The sequence below is a fragment of the Sciurus carolinensis genome, chromosome 14, assembly GCF_902686445.1.
Source record: "Sciurus carolinensis chromosome 14, mSciCar1.2, whole genome shotgun sequence".
In the NCBI taxonomy this organism is placed as follows: domain Eukaryota; kingdom Metazoa; phylum Chordata; class Mammalia; order Rodentia; family Sciuridae; genus Sciurus; species Sciurus carolinensis.
In genome coordinates, this window is record NC_062226.1 from 66,669,251 (window position 1) to 66,689,404 (window position 20,154).

Sequence of the window (20,154 nt, forward strand, 5' to 3'; positions counted from 1 at the left end):
CCTCTTCCACCACATAATCTTTTGTACATGTTCCTGCTATGGAATTTTATCTGTCATGTTGTGACCTAGCAGACCTTTACCAGATGAGGTCACCCAATCTAGTCTCTGAAACATTGACCAAAATAAGTTCCTTCTCTTTAAAAAGTAACCGGCCTCAGGTATTTTGTTATAGCAATGCAAAATGTACTTAGAAAGCTCCTCATCTTTTCTAGCTTCATTCTATATGTTTCCCTTGGTTTCTGAGTTTTGTCCTTTATTTATATATCTATTTAAATGTTTTTGGGAAACTTTGACTCTGGTTTTGGTTCCTGTTAGCCATTGGTCTCATGCTAGTATTTGCCTTCAGAAACACTGCTGCCTCAGTTCTTGGTTCTCTGAGTCATGTGCTCTGCGGTTGGCAAGCCCCATTCCATGGCCAGCATTACAAAATAGGTTAGGACGTTTTCATTTATGCCCTTCCTTCTAACATTTCACATCTCTTTCTAGTTTTTTCTAATGTCAAATATGATATTTTTCTGGGTTAGTTAACCTTATTCCAGTTCAATCTATACCTCATAATTCTTGATTCACTTGAGCCCATTTTTGTGTGCCCAGGTTATATGCATATATTTCCATAGTTTCTTTGTATCAGTGGAGTCTGTATATTCTCTAGTGAGTATTTGTGGCACCTCTCCCTGTCCATTCTTTTTCTGTAGTGGAGTGTAAACTCAGCAGAGGCAAGATAGAAACCTAGTCCATCTCTAAGCACAATGCAAAGCTCAATTTCGTGCTTCTTGGTAGGATGCAATAAAGCCTTTTATGAATCTGATGCCCTCATTGTGAGTTGTAATTAATGTATACTCTTTAGAAGTTGCTTGGAAAACTGAGTCTGAATGTGCTTGGGATGATAGTGGGTTATGTAAAAAACAATCTTACAGAGTTTCTAGAAGATAATGCGCATAGCAAGCACACCATATTAACGATTATTATCCTTTGTACCATTTTCTTTGGGGACTTAAAAAAAAGGATATCCTTAATTGTTTAACTACAGAGGACTTTTTGATCACCATATCTATTACTGACAGTATAGATGATCAAATTCTTTTTTGTTTTAACTAGAACAAATTAATTGTTGGCGGTTGACAGACTTCCCAGTGTGCCGTCTCTCCCTCTCCTTCAATCTGTTGGTTCAGGCTGACATCATCTGAGTGGATAATAGCTCACTGGAACATATACAATGCCTCTGGTTTGCTTCTTCTTCTTTTTCTTCCCAACTTAATTTTTGCAAATTTTTCCTTCCCTCAAATTTCTTAAATGTTAAGCTTTTGGGGAGAATTTGCAAATGGCAGGTGTTAGAGTTCATATCAACTAGCTCTTGGGTTATACGAAATCTTTACATCTGATATATATGTGTATATATAGGCAACTAAACTTAAATATCTTTGAAGAAAATTTGTCCTAAAAATCAGTTTTGGGCAGCTAACATAGATCCATTTTGTTGCATAATTTCATTTTTAAAAATCCTGGTGTTTTGTTTCTCTCAATCATGTCATATCAATTTATGCTTTAAAAAGTTTGCTGGGTAAATTAAGAACAGTGTTATTTAGCACAAGCAATTATTTGATTACCTCCCCTGTGCTAGTCGCAGCCTGGCATTTAATCTGGCTGAGGCCTACAGACCGCAATTTGAACAATCAGGGTAGTTTTCTGTAATTGCAATAAATCATATCATTAACCATGACAGACTGTTCCTCCCACAGACTTTTTTACAGTAACAGTTAACTCCTGAACTCCTCATGAAGGCCAGATTTTACTGTAGTCAAGTGAATTTCCTAGTCAGCTGGCAGAATACAGTCAGAGTCTGTGTTGGAAAAACACTGATGTCCTAAGAACGGAACCTGAAGAGGTCATTCTAACTTTAAGAGATATAGGGCTTCGAGGAATATGCCACACACTGAGGCCATCTGAACGAATATTTGCGAAAGGATTATCTGCTGCAAGGCTGTTTAATTTTCTAACAGGGAAACAGATGGAGATCAAGATGTGAGGCATACTTATATTGTTACATTTCGGTCATTTATATAAAATACACCTGCTACTGTATTGAGGCTTCCTAGGATGAAAAATATGAAAAGAGAAAATATTTTTAAAAGCAACATTTATTGCCACCTTATGTAAGCTCACTTTACAATATGTCCATAGTAGATAGGAATTGAAAAAGCAGACAGTGTTCCCAGCTCTTTAAATCTTCACACTCACCCTAATGTGTGACACGGAATTGTTTATCTCTTTGTGGTCGACTTCTCTGTGTTACCCAGTGTGTGTTCAGAGTGTTGGCTCTTGATGGCTTCTCTTTTGAGAAGTCTGTTCCCGCTTTGGTATAGATTGTTTTCCCCCTATTAGGTAATTGGGTTTTTTTTCTTCTTTGTTTGTTACTTTTGTTTTTTAATCTCTATAGCGGTTTTATTTTTCTCTCTACGCTTGGAATTCTGAATCCACACGACAACGAGTCTGAATCTGTTGTTATTGTATGAAAATTTGTCTTCCTCAGCAATTGGTATCATTTCGCCTTTTGGGTTTCTTAGGTCTGTTCATCATGGTAATCACCCTATTCCATTTCAGAATTCTTGCTTGTTTTCCATTGCTGAATTGTGGCAACTTGTCCTTGTCTTTGTTCTATAGATGCATTATCATTTTCTTTTTAACAGTTTTAGGTTCCCAGTAAAACTGAGTAAAAGGTGGGGGGGTTTCCCACCTATCCCTGCCCCCATTTGTGCTCAGCCCCCTCATCACCAGCATCCCCCACCACAGTGGTATGCTTGTTACAATTATTGAACCCACACTGCCATATCATTATCACCCAAAGTTCACATTTTATATAAGGATTCACTTTTGGTGTTGTAGATTCTGTGGATTTAGACAAATGTATAGTGACATGTATCTACCCTTGAAGTATCCTACATAGTAGTTTTACTGCCTTAAAAATCCTGCATTCTAATTTATCCTTGTCTGTTCCCTGACCACTGAGGTGTTTTTGTTGTTGTTATCAGGGATTGAACCCAGCAGTGCTTAACCACTAAGCCACATCCCCAGCCCTTTTAATTTTTTTTTTAAATTTTATATTTTGATACAGGGTCTCACAAAGTTGCTTTGGGCCTCACTCACTTGCTGCAGCTGGCTTTGAACTTGTGATCCTCCTGCCTCAGCCTCCTGAGCCTCTGGGATTACAGGCATGTGCCACCACATCTGGCTAATACTGAACTTTCTACTGTTTCCATAGCTTTGCCTTTTCCACAGTGTCCTATAATTGAAATGGTACAGGATATAATTCAGATTGGTTCTTTTCACTTAGTGATATGCACTTCATTTTCCTCCATTACTTGATAGCTTATTGTTTTTTTTAAATTTTTATTTATTTTTTATTTATTTTTTTAGTGCTGAATAACGTTCTGTTGACTGAAGTACCACAGTTACAGTTTATCTATTTACCTACTAAAGGATATCTTGGTTGATTCCAAATTTTTGCAATTATGAAAACAAACAAACAAAAAAAACCTGCTGTAAACACCTGAGTGCAGGGTTTTGTATGGAAATAAGGTTTCGACTCCTTTGGGTGAATATCAAGGAGTGTTATTGTGAGATAGTATGTAAGAGTATGCTTACTTCTGTATGAAAGTGCTACATTGCCTTCCATAGTGGTACCATTTTGCATTTCTACCAACAATGACTGACAGCTCCTGTTGCTCCCCATCATCACTGGCATTTGGTATTTTCAGTGTTTGAATTTTGGCCACTCTAATGGTATGTCTCCTTATTTTAATTTGTATGTCTTTGATGACTTGATGTTGAACATCTTTTCAGTGCTTATTTGCCATCTGTATATCTTTGGTAAGGTGTCTATTAAGGTCTTTTGCCCATGTTTTTTAACCAAATTGTTTATTTTTTTTCACTACCAAGTTTAAGTGTTCTTTCTATACCATGGAGAATAGTCCTTTATCAAATCTGTCATTTGCAAGTATTTTCTTCATCCATGGCTTGTTTTTTTTTTTTTTTTTTTTTTTTTTTTTTGATCCCTTGGCAGTGGCTTTCAGGGAGCAGAAATATTTAAGTTTAAAGAAATCTAACATTAATTCTTTATTTCACATACTACATCTTTAGTGTGATGTCTAAAATGTGATTCCTAAACCCACGGTCATCTGTATTCTTATATTATTATTATTATTATTATTATTATTATTATTATTATTAATTTTGGTACCAGGGATTAAACCCAGAGACACTTAACCACTAAACCACATCCCCAGCCCTTTTATCTTTTCTTTTGAGCCAGTTTCTTGCTAAGTTGCTTAGGACCTGGCTAAGTTGCTGAGGCTGGCTTTGAACTTATGATCCTCCTGCTTTAGCCTCCCAAGTGGCTGGGATTACAGGCAGGTGCCACTGTGCCTAGACACAGAGTCTTTTCTTAGTGTCTGATTCATAGCAAATATTCAACAAATTTAGCTATTTTTATTAATGTTTTTGTAGCAGTACCTCTTCCTATGTTATCTTATAGGGGTTTTATAGTTTTGAATTTTATAATAGGTCTATGATCCACTTTGAGTTAGTTTTTGTGAAGAGTATAAAGTCTATATCTAGATTTCAATTTTGTCATTTTTTTGCATATAGACATCCTGTTGTTCTAGCACCAATTGTTGAAAAACTGCCTTTTTTGTCATTAGATTGCCTCCTTTACAAGATCAGTCAACTATGCTTATGTGGGTATATTTCTGGACTCTCTTCTGTTTCCTTGACCTACCAGTATATTCTTTGGCAATACCCTACTGTCTTAATTTTAGTTAGATTTATGCCTAGACTAAAAAAATTTGGATACAGAAATATTGAGCACAATACCCAATATCTTCCAGCTAGACTCAGTCATTGCTAACGTTTGTTGAAATATTCTTTAATTTCTTGGTAGATATCAAAACTCCCAAAATATTTTTTTTCTGTTTCTTAAGTTATTGCTATTTCTTCTGGTTTCAGTTATCTGATTATCTCTCTTGGTTATTTTGTTTCATGCCTTTGGTCTTCCTTAAAGAGATTATTCTTAGTTGTTTATAGATTTTTTTAAAAAGATTATGTTGATTAGTGGTTGGACTGGCAGGGGTTTTCTATGCATTTGTCTATCGATTGTTCTATAAGCTGTCATGAGTTTCCTTGTCCTGCATTTCCTGATACTTTTAGGACAGAGGTTCTCTGTAAGAAAGCAGAGTGTGTTTATCATCAAGATTCACTTGTATGTGGACAATCAGCCTGGGGACTGCTGTTCAGTTGCCAGACATACTGACAACTTCAGGACATTTGCTCTGAGCAAAATGATCTTTCATTTCCTTCCTTTCCCATTTGTCTTGTGTGGGTCCAGATTTATTGTGAACTTTGCTTGTCTCTTAGACTTTGAAATGCAGAGCTATTATCAAGCTAGAAAGGTATCTTTTCTGCACAGATTCATGACTTGGATTTCAGCCTCTGTGAAACCCCCTGCTGGGATCCCATGTGTGGTATATGGTCCACACATCTGTATGTGGTGACCCTATCCATATACAAGACCTAAGAGTCTACCCCAGAGTATAGTTTGCTTTTGAGGAGCTTTACAAGGGTAAACAAGGATAGATAGATTACAGGACCCTCTCTTGTGCCCACCCCAGTTCCCACTTAAACATCATCTCTACATTGTTATCAGCAAGATTCTTTTAATATTCATAAACATCATTTTTTGCTTCTCCAACAAGAGAAAGAGAGACACCAGTTTGAGGTTTCAATCTTGAGCAAAATTATATTAATAGATACTGGAAAGTGATGAAGTGGAGCTCAGGAAGGTTGGAAAAGACTAAACCAAAGACAAAATACCCAGATGAAAGTGAGAAACTTGGGGAATGCCCAGGAAGGGCACAGAACTGGAGATAGTGTCTGCAGAATCAGCTCCGTGTACGTGACTGCTGAAGCCATGAAAAGGAAGGATACCCTGAGGGACCCAGTGCAGAGAAAACAGAGAGCCTTGTCCAGTGCTATGACAGTGGCAAGGGCGGGAAGGATTTGGGAAGCTAAGATGATGTTTAGGCACAGAAGAACAATCAGTGCTGTTTTGTATTATGTATGCCCTATATTTATTACTATTCAAAATTTCCTCATTGGTCATAGGAAAAATCAAAACTGTTGTGCATGGCATATAATTTCCTCCATGATCCGGCCACTGCTTAACCTCCTCTTCTCCCACTAAGTCCCAGCTTTATATATTCCTGCATTTCTAAGCCCTTTGTACTCACTAGGACACTGAGTTGTCTCAAGTGTCTATTACCTTGAAACTCAAACCTTATGTAATTCTTTCTAACTAGCCTGAAATATGCATTCACCTTCTAGATTTATCTAGAGATGACTTTGTCACCAGCAGCATTCCTAACTATAACCCACAGACAGTCGATGCATTTCTCTATCTTCCTTCCTTGGTACATAGCCCTGAAATGCATTGCATTTGTTTAATTACTCCTAACAGCATTATTCCTTTCAGGAATGTCCTTCTAGAACATTCCTTTCAGAAATGTCCTTATCATCACTTCTACATTATTTGATACTAATAGGGAGCAAGCATTAGCTAAATGGATGAATGAGGTCCATGCTCCTGCCTTCTCTAACCTCCATTCTCTGGAACCCTCCCTCTCCTTTAGCTGTTTTATATGTTAACAGTTTTCATTTTTCAAATGCGGAAAAGTCCAGCTGCAAGACTCATCTGTTCAGAGGTTTTTCTAGCCTCTCTCTTCCTCCTACAAGTTTGCTCAGTATGTACTGTGCACTGGGCACTGGTAGAGACACCAAAGCTGATCCAGTTCCTGCTATCATGGAGCTGATTGGTTAGTGCAGGAAACTGACATTACTCATGCAATTATGTAGACACATATAATCCTGTTCTGTGAAGGAGGATGGCATGGTGCTAAAACAACCTCTATCGGGTCAATAGGTAGTCAAGGAGGTCAGGAAAGGCTACTTCCTGGAAAATGACACATGAACCCAAACTGAATCAGAGGAGAGAAAGGAATGAGTTAGTATGAGTTAGTTCCTAGCACAGAGCACTATGGCAACTGTAACTGATCACTATTATTTCTAGGAAATAATTTATGATTCCCATGATTTAGTGTAAATACTTCCTGTATCTAATCTTGCCCATATTTATTTTGGTAATATTCTTAGGAAAGACATTCTATTTTGACAAGGACATAGAAGGAAAATTAAAAGATTGATCCTCTAATTTCCTCTTTTGAAATTCTTTGAGGTTTCTGAGGACTCTGATACAGTTTTAAAACTTCTATGCACAAAGGATTGTTTTCTTCTTTCCATTTCTTTAAGAGCATGAGGACCCAGTAGTAACACTGGTCTGCAGACCAAAAAACATTATCTGGCACCTAAATGTAGTGTTCAGCACCTCTTGATTCCTTAAATTGAGGTAGATGTGCAGTAGCAGGAATCTCAGGGACAAAAACCTTTCTTTCAACTCTCTGACTACTTCTAACACATAGGTTTATAGAGGGTATGAAAGGATTTCATTTCAAGCATCATTGAGTTGTGAAAGCAAAAATTGTGCATAATTTGTTTGGTTGAAACTGTTATTTAAGAGACTTTATTGATTTCATCGGTTACTACATATAACTTGTAATGTTTCCTTCAATGATCATTTTATTGCAATTGTGTTAAAATAGCATCCTAAACTCAAAGAGGGAAAAAAAAGAGAGATGTCATCTAGAATACTATTTTATTGAGTGCCTGCTTATTGCAACTCACTGAATGTAGAGCCTGTGTGTGTGTGTGTGTGTGTGTGTGTGTGTGTGTGTGTGTGTTTCACAGTATTACCAATCATAGTGGCTCTTAGAAGACATTGCATTCTGAATGCATTTGGACCACGAAGCAATATTTCCTTTTATCTCCCTTTGTCATTGTTAATTAGGAAAAAATTGCCAGATTTCCCAGTGGCAGCATGTCTAATTTAATAACCTGAGAGGTTGGTGCTTGAAAATATAATGAAATGTAATAAATACCATGGTGGTTTTATAATTACTGATACAAAACATATTGTAACTAATCTTTACTGATTAAAAAAGATTTTATAAAGAACGAACTACGGCCAGATGAGAGCTACATCTTTATTTGCATAAATCAATATAATTATCAATCATGAAAGTTTTCTTGAGTGTTGGCTGATGGGCAAGAATTCATCTGAAGATGAAGATTACGAGTCAACAACCCCCCTTCTAGATTTTTTCTTAATTCTATAAAAAACACACAGAAATAATTTTAGTAGAAATCTCCCTATCTCTTTTTCTGTGGAAAAGTTCTTATCATTTGTTTTTCAGTAGCAGCTAAGGTGACTATTCTAATAGAAATTGGTGATTTTATTTGGATTTTGGTATTTTATTAATGTGGTCTGAGACAATATTTCTACAAATTTGGGAAAACCAAAACTCTTCTAATATTTTCTTTATTTAAAAAAATTATATATATCAGTATGGAATGGGGGGAGGGTCTTTCCTGAATGGAATCCCAGTCATTGCTAGTTGTGCGACCTCAGAGAAAGATATTTGACAGGTGACTTCATCTTGGAATCTCAATTTCCAATCTGTAATCACAGGTATTTTTATTTGGATTAAATAAGATTCCTCTGTAAAGCACATAACTCATGAATTATAAGTATCAAGCAGTGTCTTCTTTCCTAAATATTTTCTTCGTGATTGTAAATCACCATGATGGGAGAACTGGAACACATGAAAACCACATAATGTGTGACTTTGAAGCATGATACACTATATTAGTTTATGTTAAGAGTCTTCAATTTTGTGGGAAGAGGCTCTAACCCTGTGTTGAGGGGGATGGTGGTTGAGCATGGTGATTCAGAGCTTGGGCATGTATCAAACAGACCTGAGCCAGAATCCTGACTCTGCTACTTATGAGTTTTGTTGCTCTGTCTCTGGGAGACTCTCTTTTAGGATCTGTAAAATGGAGAAAGTAATAGTATCACTTCCCAAAGAGTGAAAGGGTGAATTGAATCATACAATGAGGAACCCCTGGATAACTCTCTGGATCTATATTTTAGATGTGTCTCTTAGAATTTAAACATCCTGCTTATTACTTCACACATCTACCCCTTATTTCTGGTGTTTGTATCTGGAATTGCCCTAAGGTAAAATGTGTTTCCCCCCCATTTAGCAACCAATTTGACTATGCAAATTTGTAGGGACTATATAGCTATTCAGTTGAATGGATTTAGAGTTATCACTAGTGGTGAGATATATTTTCTCCCTATTAATGATGGTAGCAAAGAAATTGGTAAGCAGTCAGAAGCTAATAACATTAGCTTTTCTGAAGAAAAAAAATATCTTTACAAAATTTCTTCAAATAACAAATTTGGGATACTTTCACAGAGTCAAGAAGTTGTAAAGCTTTGTGTGCCTCTAAACTTGTTCACATACCCTTAGTATAGACCAAGGTCTGTATATGTTCCTTATTTTGTTCTTTTTATTTTTCTGTGCTGATATTAATTGGGTGTTTAGTAGGGCACAAGGTTTAGGTATGATAATGGCTATTAAGATATTCATAGACAGGGAGATCAGTAGGGACAGATGTGCAAAAGGGTAATGCTGATACACAGGTCAGATCTGGAGAAAGTCAAAGGTGTTACAGGGAAGTGAAAAGGGCTACCTGGCCTAGGTAGGGGGAATGCAGAAAGAATAAAGACCAAGGATGTGACAACAGGATTGGTTCTCAGTCAGAGATGGTTCCAGACTTCTAGCAGATGTTGGGAAAAAATTATTTTTTCCAGGAACATTTATGATTGTCACAGATTGAGGAGTGACTTTATCGACCATTAGTGAGTGGAATCCGGTAGATGTTCTGCAAGTAGGATACCACCATCCAGTAAAAACTGTCATTTCCCTAATGCTAAGGAGAAGCACCGAGTGAAGAGGGGAAAGAATGTATTCCAGGGAGCAAGGAGTGGTATTTATGTCCTGTACATACTACGATGTGGGGAATTTTTGCTTTGAGCTTATGGTATTTGTGAAAATAAAGGCTTTTAAAAATTGAGAATATTCTTTTTCTGTCTGTGTTTTCTGCCAGGGTCCCTTGAACTGACTTTTCAGTGTCCCATCTTTCATGAGTCTACCGGGAGGATGCATCTTGGCTTTGGAGAAGCATGTTAGTGAAGTTCAGGCTGCTCATGCCTCTGGAGAATGAGTCTACTTGCATCACTATCAGAACGATGAAACCCTAGAAAGGAACATTTCTCATTTTTTAAAATTCTTTCCTACAGACTGCTAAGTGAAGAAGGGGCTAACTGTAAAACAGGATTGCCATTTTGAACCAGTAAATCTGTTTTTTTGCTTTGATTCATTTTAAGATAAAATGGGTTTGCTAAGGCATCAGAGCAATGAATTGAGTCTTCCATGGCTATTGCCTAAAGCAAAGAAACCAGGAGAAATGGTGTTACCAAGCATGAGGAAGGAAAAGGAACCAGGGATCTGCATCTAGGACTCCGGGCTCCAGAGGTGCCCCCAGTAATGACAGAAGATATAGCCTGATAGTGAAGATACAAGGAGCACATTAATTCAGAAGAAATAAGTGCTGTGGTGATATATACAAAGGTTTTCTGACACTATTCCATTAAATCCCAGATTTTGTAGAGATTTCATCCAGGCCAGGGTTGGTGACAGGGGAGGGAAGGTAAAGTAAGCAGGAAGAGTGGCAAAGAGAGGCTGAGTTGGTCATTCTCTACTCTGGTCTTTAGCAGGTGTCTCTGACTATCACACAATGAAATGTCCTTGCAAGATTTCATTTAAAAAAAGGGAAAAAGTTGCTTTAAAAACTATTTGAAACCACTGAGTTACTTTAAAAACTAGTTGAAATCATTAACATTGAAAAAAAGAAGGATTAAAATGCTTATTCCTTGTATCAGTTATTCATCTAGATATTAATCTGCTGTGTAACTTTGGTCAAGTGCCTTGACCTCTCTTTCTCTCTTTATCATTGGGTCATGAGGGGCATTAACATTCTGTGACTTTTGAAGTATATTTATCAATGTACTGCTTTAGCTTGAAGGAGAATGATTTGGTAGGCTAATTATGGAATGATTCATGGGAACTAACAGAAGAACCACGGTAGACATAGGAAAGTCTAGGTTTTTGATCTGAAAACTATATAAGGTGTGAAATTAAAATGAGGCTATTTATGGAAATTCACAGTTTGCTGCACTTACGGTTGCTAGTGGTTTCATCAAGGCAGAACATCTTGACAAACAAAGAACAGGAGCTGTAATTCATCAGTTTTTCCAGTGTTCTACTTAGGCCTTTAATGGGACAATCAGTGGGCCGGGCTTTCCCTGGATGTATGTGTGGGGTTTTTAGTGAGTAACCAAAACTGTAACAAAGAGATGGCCAGAAGAACTCATTTGCTGAATGTTTTTAGTTTGTTGGACACAGCTGCTTGGGTGATGAATTTCCTTTTCCAAGAATCATTTGATTAAGCAACACCCTTGATATGGCTGTGCTTCCAATGCAAGGATTGGGAAACATTACGCCGCTTGTCTATTCTGACAAGTTCATACATTTGCTTGCCATTTTCCTATTAGCATTTTAAAAATTGCGTTACTCATTTGACCTCCATTCATTTTAAGCATATTATCCTGGCTGAATGTTCAAGCTGCTTGTTAGGGAGCAGTGCCTCTGGTTTCTATCGTCTCCTCTATTTGCCTGGGTGGGTCCCTTGGCAATTTGCTAGTAATTTACAATATTTTTGCAGGATTACTGGATTTAAGGTAGCTCTCTGCTTGTTTTGAAATATACTGACTGGCATTGTGGTGGTTTGGTTAACAGTGATCTCTGCATTAAAGAGAGAAATGAAATGTCCTAGCTGAAGAGTACAGCCTAGCACATCTTTATACCTCTACCTGTATGCCGTGGCTACCAAACACACTTGGCAATCTGCTAAGTGCTATGCTCGGGTCATTTTATTTTATTTAAGTCTCACAACAACCTCATGAGAAAAGCATCATCATCATCATCATCATCATCCCAAAGTTAAATTTGAAGAAATTGAGGCTTTAGAGGTAAAATAACTTATCCAAAGTCTCTTGAGGCTAATTTCTATTGCTTAGAAGAATTCCTTAGCTAACTTCTACTAGGTGTTTTGGAGAAATTATAAATTATGTGGCAATGTATTTTTTCAGTCACGAGCATCTTCTTTTCATCTAATAAAGCAGTTTTTTAATAATTCAAATTATAATGTGAGCACATGACTTTTTTTAGATTAATTCAGATGTAGGTCCAATAAAATGTCATGGATACCTTGTGAAGTTTACTATTATTTCATAAGAGCTTTTGGTTTGGGCTTGAATCTTCATGGTTTATTGCTAGTGCCTCTATCCTCATGGAGTGAGTGTGGCCTGGTCCACAAGTCCTTAACTATGGAATGCATGACCACTGCTGTCAATTATGTTTAGTGATTCTGTGTTAGAGAATACTCCAGTTCTTCCCTTTGTTATCCCTGAAAGCAGGTGGGACGCCTGAAGTCTTTATTCTTTGAGTGCTTGCAGACCAATGGTGAGAGAAAAGGATTCATTAGCCATTGTTTTTCAGCCTTTCTAACAAGGACATAAAGTGAATAGGTGAGTTCAAGTGATGTCAAGTATCAATGCACGGTTATTTTTATGGCCCAGCACAATACTGCTTTCAGAATACTGTCAGTATTTAACGTTGCCTTGACTCAGAACTCCATGTAGTTGTAAGAGTGGCAGGTATTCGCAGGGATGTAGTAAAATAGCGCATCATTAAAGCATTGTGGCTGATGTCTGCCAAGTTCACCTGTACTTTCCAAGGAGGTTTGTCAGAGATTTCTCTCTTTTGACCTCATTTAAGCTTATAAACAGTCTTAAATTTTTCATCAATAGTAAGGTGGAATGTGAGTCATAAAAGAATACAGTTGGCTATCTATATCCATGGGTTCTACATCCTTGTATTCAGCAAACCATGAATCAAAAATGTTCAGAAAAACAAAACATTGCATCTGTATTGAACAAATACAGACATTTTTTGGGTCATTATTCCCTGAACAATACAGTATAATACCTACTTGAATAGCATTTCTGTTGTATAAGATCAGTAAAATCATCTAGAGATGATTTAAATTATACAGGAGGATGTGTAGGTTAGATGAAAATCCTATACCATTTTATGTAAGGGTCTTGGACATGGGTGGATTTTGGTATCTACTGGGAGTCGTGGGACAAATCCCTCTTGGATATGTTGCCAAAAGCTTGGTCCTTGTCCCCGATGCCAATCCAATAACGAGGACACAGTATTGAGAAAAAGGAAAAAGAAATTTTATTGCTTTGCTAGCAAAGGAGAAGTATAGGGGACTGTTGTCCCAGAGGCTCTGATTCTCCCCATCAGGAGGAACAGGGGGATTTTAAAGGAGCTCTTCCAAGGCTACATTCCAGGTGTACCCTGACAAGGGGTCCCAGGGCACCCTGATGGTGTGTTAACATTCACCTGTTAATTTGGGAGATATTCACTTCCTAGTTCCTCTGGCAGGTATCTCCTTCCTGTGGAGCACAGAGCTCAGGGTAATCTTGTTCCCCACCCCCAGGTTAGGGAGGGGCAGAGGGAGAAGAGAAAAAGGAAAACTTGTCCCTTTTAAAAATAAACCTCAGAGCTATATTCAAAAGGTGAAGTGGACCACCGTTACAGAGTGCACTGAGGTGCAACTACCATTTCCTCTACTCTGTATTCTGCCCCGCATCTTCTTCCTACTTTATGTCTAAGTGTCAACATAGAGTGATTTCCTCAACTTTCTAAAAACATATTGCTTAGTAATTATTTTTATTTTTCTTATGTATGTGCAAATAGTCAAAATTTTAAAGCACTGACATCTTCATTTTCAACATAAAAATGTTCATTTTCTTCTTAGTACTTAGAAGTACTATAAACTCATTATATAAAGGAAAAAGGAAACTATGAAGCTGGAAGGCAGACAAAAACCAAACAATTCCATAGAATAATCATTACTATTATTTTGTGTTTCTAGGTCTCTTTGGTTTTGGTTTCATTTTGCAGTGCCAGAATTAAACCCAACCTTGCTTGTGCTAGGCCAGATCTGGACCACTGAGTTCCATCCCTAGACCTCTAAGTTTCTTCGTTTAATCTTTTTTTTAAAAAAATATTTATTTTTAGAAAGTTTGTAAAATTGGTGTCCTGTAGTGTAACAGTTTTCTGTGCTAAAACTTCTCTAACTATCATTCTGAGTAACTGTATGCTATTATATTTAAAAGATTAATCATATGGTTTTCTGCTGTTAAACTAGGGAAGAGAAGGATTCTTTTTAAACATATTTAAGGTTAGGCATCCATTATGGTTAAATATGAGTTGTCCCCCAAAAGCTCACATGTGAGATAATGCAAGAAAGTTAGAGGTTCAATAATTGGGTTTTAAGAGCCTAAATCTAATCAATGCATTAATCTACTGGGATTAACTGAATGGTAATTGCAGGTAGACAGGGTGTGACTAGAAGAGGTGGTTGGTGGGGATGCTTCTTTGGGATATATGTTTTGCCCCTGGTGAGTAGAATGCTCTCTCTGCTTCCTGATTGCCATGTTCTAAACTGCTTTTCTCTGCCACACATGCCCTCCTTGGTCCCAGAGCAATGGAGTCAACCATCTACTATCTGAGACTTCTGGAACTACGAGACCTAAATACACTTTTCCTCCTTTCTCCTTTTCTTGTTAGGTCTTTTGGTCACACCAGTGAAAAAGTTTACTAAAACAGCATCTTCATCCAACAACTTATTTGATAGAGTATGAGAAGCTTTAAGCACTGTTAAGCATAGCGCAGGTACCACTCTTTAGGGTGGCTGGTGCCTCTGCTGTTTTGGGTTGAGGTCTAAGGGTGTTTTTGGAGGATGTCAGGATAGCATTTTTTGTTTTATTTTTTCTTTTGTGGTGCTAGGGATTGAACCCAGAGCCTGTGCATGCCACATACCTGCTTCATCTATCATTCAGCGACCCACAGGCCCAAGGATAGCAATGCCTCACCAGGCTGAAAGGGTATACCATCTTAGAATGGCTGAAACTTAGTACTGGCTATATTTGAGAATCAAGACCAGGATAAGGACACTGGCTGTAATACTTTTCATTTGGAGAAATTCTAAATAATTCAATGATAAGCATCAAAAATAAAAAAGAAGAAATAAAAAAACTCTAGATGATATAATCATCCAGCTGGAAAAGCTAAAGAGAATCAATGGAGGAATTAGAATTACTGAAAGTTTAGAAGCTAGGAGTACAGTTCAGTGATAGAGCTCTTGCCTGGCACACAAGGCCCTGGGTTTGAGCCCTAACACCAACCCCTGCAAAAAATAGTATTTTAAAAAATCATTGAAAATTGAGCTAAGTGCCCAAATTCAAATCTAATGAACAAAAATAACAGTAACATAAATGAGCAAAAATACACCTAACCTGTTATGGAGCAAATTCTATTTAAATTGTTGCTGTAAATATAAAATTTCTAGGTCTAGTCTTAACAAATGTGTGGGGAATCTATATAAACTTTAAAATTTACAAGTAAATGAAGATATATACTATGTTCAACATCGGAAAAAATTCATTGTTTTAATGCTAATAGTAAAACTTACTCCAAACTGTAATTTATGGTCAGAAACTGATATCCTAGAATCAGACCTAAGCCTGCAATTTCACACACATGGATATTATGGTGGGTACTGTGCAACATTACTGTGAAAGGGAGTAGGTATAGAGGCCAAGGTCATTCCCCACAGAATCAAGCAGGTGTGGATGAAAATCTTGAATCTTCTGTTTTGTGACTTGCAGTTGTTTTCCCCACAGTTGTAATTTGGGGATAATAAATCCCATTTTATGTAGTGGATCTGAGGATTTAGTACTTGGAATGTCTTCAATGAATGGCAGAGTTAATTAATATAATTTCATCTTCAAATATTTGGAAAATTTCCTGATTTTTGTCTGATATACTTATGGGTTCTAAATATATTCTTATATCTGCAATTATATAATTATTAAAAATAAATAAAATATAACATTTGACTCCTATAAAAATAAAGAAATTAACATACTATTTTATTTGATCCCGCAAGTCAATCCATTATTAATTATTGTGAATTCTGTCATTTCCACCTGGGTTTTGGAAGCATCTTAGCAATGAGTTGAGTGTGTTTATGATTCAGTAACATGTCATGTTAAGTCTATGATTTACTGTTATATGAGCAATCCTTGGTTATAACAGTAAAAAAGTCTGTGGGAGAAAGTATGGAAAACACAAAATGGTATGACAAATTTAGAATGACTCATAATTCCATCACTTGAGGACAACCATCATCAATATTCTATACCTTTACTTCTGAATTCTTTTATCACCTAGGAATAATTTGAGTTTCAGAATTACTAAATACTGTTAATGCAATATCAATAAAGATCTCAACCAAAATTTTTGGAGGCTCTGTTTAGTTTAATAGAATGACTCCAAAATTTATATGAAAGGATAAACTATAGGAATAGGTTTTTATTTTTTTAAGAGAGAATTTCCCCTACCAGTTACTAAAACTGTGTTATAACAAATTAAAATTGTTTTGTACTCTTGGTGAAATAATAAATAGCCCAGAAACCACATTTAGTGTTTATATGATAAAAATTGCTGTTGTCACCCATGGGAGAAATTATTGTGATAGAGCAAATTTTTCTGATATTAAAAAAATAGATCCTTATTTCCTATCATATAGCAAAATAAGTTTCAGACTAATTTAAGGTTAAACCCATTACAATTTTTAAGTTAATTTTTATGTTTGCAATTTTCAGAAGGCTTTTTTCCTCTTTCCATATTTTTATTGGTACATTATAGTTGTACATAATGATGGAATTTTTTCTTACACATTTGTTTATGCAAACAATATAACAATATAATTTGGCCAATATCACTCCCCAGCACTCCCCGCCTCCTTCTACCTCTTGGTCCCTTTCTGGTCTCCTTTTGATTTTTATAAGATCTCCATCCCCCCATCTTCCTTTTCCATTATCTTCTCTAGCTTCCATATATGAGAGAAAACATATGAACCTTGACCTTCTGAGATTGACTTATTTTGTTCAACATAATGGTCTCAAGTTCTATCCATTTTCCTTCAAAGACATAATTTCATTTTTCTTTTTGGCTGAAGAAAACTTCATTGTGTATATATACCACATTTTCATTATCCATTCATCTGTTGATGTACACCTAGGCTGGTTCCATAGTTTGGTTATTGTGAATCATGCTGCTATAAACATAGGTATTTATTTATCACTATAGTATGATGATTTTAATTCTTTAGGGTCAAGGTCATATGGTGGTTCCATGCCTAGTCTTTTGAAGAAACTCCATACTAATTTTCACAGTGGTTGTATTAATTTATAATCCCACCAACAGTGTAAAGTGTAAGTGTTCCTTTTTTTCCAAATTCTCTCCAGCATTTATTATTGTTTGTATTCTTGATAGCTGTCATTCTGACTAGTAGAAAATGAAATCTCAGTATGATTTTGATTTACACTTCCCTAATTACTACAAATGCTGAACATATTTATATATTTGTTGGCTAGTTGTAATTTCTTCTTTTGAGAAGTGTCTGGTTGGTTCATTTGCCCATTTATTAATTGGGTTATTTGGTTTTATGGTGTTAAGTTTTTTAGTTCTTCATATATTCTAGATATTAATCCTCTGTCAGAAGAGTAACTAGCAAAGATTTTTCTCATTCTATTCACATTCCTCATTGTTTCCTTTGATGTGCAGAAGCTTTTTAATTAGATGCTATCCCATTTATTAACTCTTGGTATTATTTCCTGAGCTTAAGGGTCCTGTTGAGAAAGTCATTTCCTGTGTGTCTATATGCTAGTGTTGACCTTAGGTTTTCTTTTAGTAGTTGCATAGTTTCTGGTCTAATTCCTAGGTCTTTGATCCATTTTGGGTTGATTTTTGTGCAGGGAGAGTGATAAGGGTCTAGTTTCATTCAGAAGACTTTTTAAAAAATCTTAGCCTGTACCTTTCCTGTAATAGTCTGCTTTATTTAAAATGAGTAATATCATTTAAAAAATATTATTGAGAACTTACAGTATAGAATTATAATTTTTCTTCAGTGAATCTTGTTTAGAAAGGTGAGTTATTTTGGTGCATTACCATTACTTACCATGATTTTTTGTGCTGTAGAGTAATTTCATAGACCCAAGACATTTTTTCTCTACTTAAACTTACAAAAGGTAATAAATATTTTGCTCTAATAACGTAGTTTTTAATGCCTTGTAAAGGGCTTCTAGGATCTTTTCTGGCACATAGTCTGACCTAAGTCTGATTTATTTTGTTTCATTTCTCTTTTGTATACTGTAGATGCTCATTGAGTTCCTCTTATTTCATGATTCAATTTAATTTGGAGACAATTCTAGTAATTTGCATATCTGTGGCTCCCCGAATCAGGATGATTTGTTTCAGATAAGTTATATAAATGTTTCATCAAATAACAACTGGAAATGCTTGCACAGTTGCTCACACGCCTAGAATATTAACTGTGGAAAGTAGAAAGATGGTCCCAAGATCATCCCAGAATCCTTTGGCTGAAAATTGCTCCTTTGGAATGCTCTGTTCACTTTAACTGGCAGTGGCCAGTCATCACCTAACAAGACCCACTCTTGCTGTATGAGAAGCTAATTGTATTCAGTGATTTCAACAGTCCTAGAAAAGTCTAGAAATAATTCTCAAAGCAAAATATGTGACTTGCTATGAATAAGAATACTAAATGGCTTCGAGGAGAATGAGGGAGAAGGTTGATGTAATTAGTGTTAAAAAATAATATATCAGTGATCAGATAATCACTGCTAACAAAGTTCTGCACTGAATTCTCAAGCTTCTTTAGTGTGTGAAAATGGTGGTTGGTACCTTTTTTTTTTTTTTTTTTTTTTTTTTTAGTAAGACTTGCAATACAATTATTGTTTCCTTTTCCTGTTATTGATGAGAGGCTTCAGTTGCTAGTAATGCCTTTGTCTACTTTTAAACTAAGAATGTGCTTTAGAAAGATGAATATTTTTTGTCCCTTTCAAATACTCTTACAATAATCTTTATTGATGTGCCCATCTTTTGTTTGAATTTCCAACATGTTGTTAGAATAGTTACATAATCAGCACTATATCATAGGCAACAAGAATTATATCATAGCCCTTAAGGTTTTTCTAATTAACTGCTCATTGAGAAAATATGGTAATTGTATTTGACTTAAAGGAGTAGGTGTAGTAGGTATGTTTATTTGGATAACAGTATGTTTTGAGTAAAGTTTTTTTTTTTTTTTTTTTTTTTTTTTTTAGGGAAGAAAATATAGCCATAGATTTTTATCATTTATGTTCACAACTCACAGTTATGGAAGAGTAATTTTTTGTTAACAACGATCTGATTCCAGAGTTTCACAATATTAAAAATTTACTTAGCTTGTAAAATCTATAGCAACCCATTCATAATTTCTGAGATGGATAGTTTCAAGGACATTTTGTCCTATGATATCTAGTAAAGAATTAAGGTGGACATTGATGTGCTAATTTATAAGAATATGTGAATTTCATATTTTGTGTGTTTAATACCAAATCAGGGCAAGTGGGGAGTAGAAAAATTTTAGTCAATTTTCTCTTGCAATGAGAAAGAATTTTCAGTGTGCCTCTATAATATCAATAAGCTTATTGTACCTACACAATATGAGGTGATCCACAAATTTGTATTTGAAAACTGTCACCAGGAAGTTTTTTTGAAGTCTTTGGTTTTCATGTAACAATATTACTGAAATATCTGTGTGCTTTCCTCCTGTATTTTGCTTTGCAAGTTCATGCAAATCCCCTAAGGAGAGGAAGTACAAGCAACATCCCTGTTTTACAAAGAGAAAATTATCTTTACAGACAATTGCCTTGTTCTCTTAAAGTAATTACTCAGCCAGGTAGCAGAACTAAGAGTAGATCTGTTCATATGATCAAATGACACAAGTCATGCTTTAATTTTTCCTATCAGTGATTCTGTCACATCCACTCAGCTCTTTTATACACACTCAGTCTCATGTGGATGACATGGACTACATTTT